This window comes from Trachypithecus francoisi, unplaced genomic scaffold (genome assembly GCF_009764315.1).
Source record: "Trachypithecus francoisi isolate TF-2019V2 unplaced genomic scaffold, Tfra_2.0 Lachesis_group0, whole genome shotgun sequence".
NCBI classification, from domain to species: Eukaryota; Metazoa; Chordata; class Mammalia; order Primates; family Cercopithecidae; genus Trachypithecus; species Trachypithecus francoisi.
This window is the reverse complement of record NW_022681453.1, coordinates 95,485,387-95,489,512: the sequence shown is the minus strand read 5'-3', so window position 1 is coordinate 95,489,512 and position 4,126 is coordinate 95,485,387. Positions and strand designations below refer to the sequence as shown.

General features: G+C 42.0%; 1 long non-coding RNA gene across 2 annotated transcripts; it reads left to right on the top strand.

The window, feature by feature from the left end:
• Positions 1-410: 410 nt before the first annotated feature.
• Positions 411-3,875, top strand: LOC117076823. Of its 2 annotated transcripts, none has more exons than XR_004434484.1 (2): positions 411-609; positions 3,711-3,875. It is a non-coding gene; the product is annotated as an uncharacterized LOC117076823 (long non-coding RNA). The 2 variants fall into 2 exon arrangements; XR_004434483.1 differs by having other exon boundaries at positions 3,707-3,875.
• The last annotated feature ends 251 nt before the right edge of the window (positions 3,876-4,126 follow it).

The window sequence follows — 4,126 nt, the reverse complement described above, 5'->3', positions numbered from 1 at the left end:
GTAGGACGCTTGCTGTTTTTACATATTTCACTTACTACTTCAATCAACTTCAATCACTGGGTTAGTTTTATGATAGGCAGACCCAGGAAGGAATAATTCTATCCTGCCTCAGTATGACTTATTAGTTATGATAAGAACGGCTCTTTAGCATTGACGTATTCCAGTGCTCTCATTCCTCAAACCAGAATAATAGATCTAAGAAAGATATGAAAAGGAGAGCTCAGTGAACCACATTTTGAAACTAGTTTTAGATTACTACCTTTGGTATTTCTAAAAAGAAAATCACGTTGCTGTGGTTTTAAACCCTTTGAAACGAATGTATTTTAAAAGTCATCAGGGAAAACTATTGTTACACAACCATGTTTCTTCTTGTTGTTGTTTTTTGTGTTTTGTTTTCTTTCCCTAGCTAAGTTTTACTTTCTTCCCTGAGAGAAAGAATATGGAGCTGCATGATCTACGCAATAGTTGATGCAAAACTACATCGAATCTCCATGCTATTTGCCATATCTTTGTCAAATGATATCAGTAAAAGCTCCATGACTTGGTTTCTCAAACATACAAGTGAGATCACTCTCCTTATGGGCAACCTTCAACATGCTGGCAGACCAAGTAAGACTGCAGATAAACGCTTGATGATTTGAAACAAGCAAAATATATTCTAAGTATTGGCGTGTTCCCTTCATTTTATTGCAGAGACCTCAGTGCCGCCTGTATTTTTTTCTAGATGGAGAATGTGTAAAAACCTTTAAAGTACAAAGTTGTATAGTGATCTCCCCATTATTAAACAATATCTTACTCTTCTTTCAAAAGCAGTATATAGAAGTCATAAGCGTCTCTATCTCTAAAATTGTAAGTAAATCCCTTGGAGAGGTTTAGCATGAATAAGTGGGAGGAGAAAGAAAACAGATGTTTCTTTTTTTTTCCAAGATGGTGGATTGCAGATGGCGTTAGCATGCCTCTCCCACTTAGAAAGACAAATAGTGTGTAGAGATTCACACTGTGAACTTCTTTCCAAAAATCCATGCAAAAACTTAACTGGAAAACTGAAATAATCCACAGATTCTTAAAAAACAAAACAAACAAAAACAAAAAACAAAACAAAACAAAACAAAAAAAACCCAGCAAGCTACAGTCTACACCATGAGCCTGACAAAAAAAAAAAAAGCTGTAAGTCCCCAGAGTGTGAGAGAGGGAGAGACTACCTCCAGGGTATGTTCCCACTGAAGAACCTGGCAATTTAGGCCACAGGGGAAGGCCTTACCCCTACCCAACACTGGAACTGATTTAGGGAGTGGCAGGGAGTGGTGGGGAATATAAAAGCAGGAGCAGCAGCAGGAAGGTCCTTGCACTCATTTCCAGTCTCCAGCACAGATTGAGGGAAACCATACCACAGGCGAACTCATGGAAGTCTACCAACTAACTCAGGCAGGGGTCACATGTTGAAAGTCGCTCCCAACTGAAATGTGCAATGTTATCTTCAGTGGAGACAAACTCCCTTGGCCGAAACCAGGGGCTGTACAGAAGTGTGTTCCAGCCACTGCTGTCCCTGCTGGGAAGACTAACGGCCTGGGGCAGTTTTGGGTTCTGACCATGGCCTGCCTGGAAATTAGCTGCTGCTAGCGAACAGCACAGATGAGAGGTCTGCCTTGCCAAATGCATGGGGGCTGAGTGGGTCTAACTGCCACCTGCTAATCCCTACTCCCTGTGCGAACTCTTCTGTGCAGCAGAGGCACTACATTCATCCCTGGAACATTATCCAGTGGCCAGAGAACTGTCTCCCAACCCCCACAGGGGCCTTGCCCCACACAGGGAGAGCAAGAGCACAGACTTACTGACCTAGCCCCCAACTGGCTTTACCCTATCCCCTCCTCCAGTAGCTTAACACAAGGGACAGAAACTGTTAGGAGCTCTGTGGCGCCACCTATCATCTATCACCTGAGAAACCAGAGTAGCTCCCCATGGTAACATAAGCCCTGGGCACAACGTGACTGACTTACTCTGCATTCTATTGGCCAAAGAAAGACACATAGCCAGACCGGATTTAGGAAATGGGGAACCACAGGCTGTGAAACTGCATCGCCAAGGCCATGAACATAGGAACTGGTAAAGAATTGTGGCAATTGCAAGCTACCATGACAGAGAATTAAAGAAATTTTTAAAACAGCACCGTAGATGTCCATTTTTTCATTATATGTGCTTTTATGGTGCAGTGTGGTTTATATAACGAAACCTGAACTGGGTGGGGCATAGTGACTCATGCCTATAATCCCAGCACTTTGGGAAGCTGAGGCAGGTGGAATGCTTTAGAACAGGAGGTTTTGGTTGCAGTAAGTCATGATGGCGCCAGGAGGTTTTGGTTGCAGTAAGTCATGATGGCGCTACTGCACTCTAGCCTGGTGACAGAGAAAGAGCCTGCATCAAAACAAAATTAAAAAAAAAAAAAAAAGAAAGACAGAAAGGCAAACAAACAGAAAACCCTGAAATGACCTGTAGCGTGAGATATAGGAGCATTGGCTTCCTGAGGTTAGATTAGCTAAGAGGATACCTGAAATATGTTACAGGAGAACTAATTTAATCAAGGACAGAAACCAAACATTACTTCCACAAGCAATCCATATGATTGTAGAGTTTCTACTAAAGTCTAAAAATACCGATTTAAAAACCTATTTTTTAAGGTCCCCTTTGTTTTTGAGACTGAAGATCTTGTGCTATAACATCAAGCATCTGGTGCTTGATCTCTACACGTATAAAGAAGTTTCCCTTTCTAATGTCCTGAGTGTAATTTCAACAATATGTTCAGTTGCCCTCTTGATAATTATTTGTCCTATCTTTTCTGCATGCTTTTGCCCAGTTTTACCTTTGAGAGACCACGATACAGCTCTGGGGATGGGGCATTAATGTTGCCTGTTGCCAGGACATTGATATTAAAAGCCTGCATCCATAACAAGGTTCTTCAGTGTGTGAGACAGAGCTGTCTGGAATCCCTTGGACGTTTGCTAAAAGTCACACATTTTAAAACTCTATGCCTTCAGATTCACGGAAGTGCTGTAATTGTACACTAACTCTGGTAGGAGCCCCACTGGTGGCTGCAGTCCAGTTATGGGGATACAAGGCAAGGATGATGATTCTGAGCATATGTTACAGCTAGCTGTGGGAAAAAGGCAGGGCTCCTGCTTCCCCTCTTGATCCTTCTGAGATGTAAATAACAAGATTAATTGCAAGTTTCATGGCCTTAAAAACAGGCCAGCAACCTCCATGTTTTCTTTTCCCAATAGAAAGTGTGAGCACACATTGTGTATATAGCTTGACCTAAGTAAAATAACTCAACCAACCCATGTTTACATTTCACTACTGGTGTTCTAAACAATCAGGATGAGCCTAGTGGCCAGTCCTGGCAGACAGCAGGGTGTTTGTCTTTCTTCCATTGGTGCCCTAGATGTTAGCTTTTCTTCTGATTGGCATTAGTGTCTGCAGCTGTTCCTGCTGTCTGAAGCTAGTGATTCCCTATCATGTGCCTCCCAGCAATGGTAGTGTTTTACTTAATCCATTCACTCGTTCAACAAACATTAGATGAAACCTACTATGCAATAAGATTTTTGTAAAAGCCCTCCAAGATGACAGGAATATTTCATTTTTGTGGCTAACAGCAAATAGATGAAACCCAAACATATTGGTTCTTCTTTCAATTCTCATGTTTTATTTTGAGACAGCAGAGTGCAGTGGAGGAAGTCCTAGAAGAAACTCTATGAAGAATTCCTGTGACAAGTATGCTGAAGATTTTGACCCATGGACTGAGAACAAAATGCAGCTTCAGTTTTGTCTCCCTCTGGTTGTAATTGTCTTGACCTGTAATGATTAAATGTTTTTTACTTTGACTGGTGCCATCCCAAATGGACTGTCCTTGCTGGCCTTGAGGGATGGTAAAATTCAACTGGTTTTTTTCGTCCCCACTTTTGACCTCTGCAGAGGTTCTCTGATAATCCCACAACTTTAGAAAAAGAAAAGGAGAATGAACCTCTATTCTAAGTAATGACTGAATGCTGCATCTTTAGCTGTTGGCATTCCACACTGCAGCTTCTTCCTTCTGCTGATGCCCCTTGAGGTAGCCCTGTGACACAGGATCCAA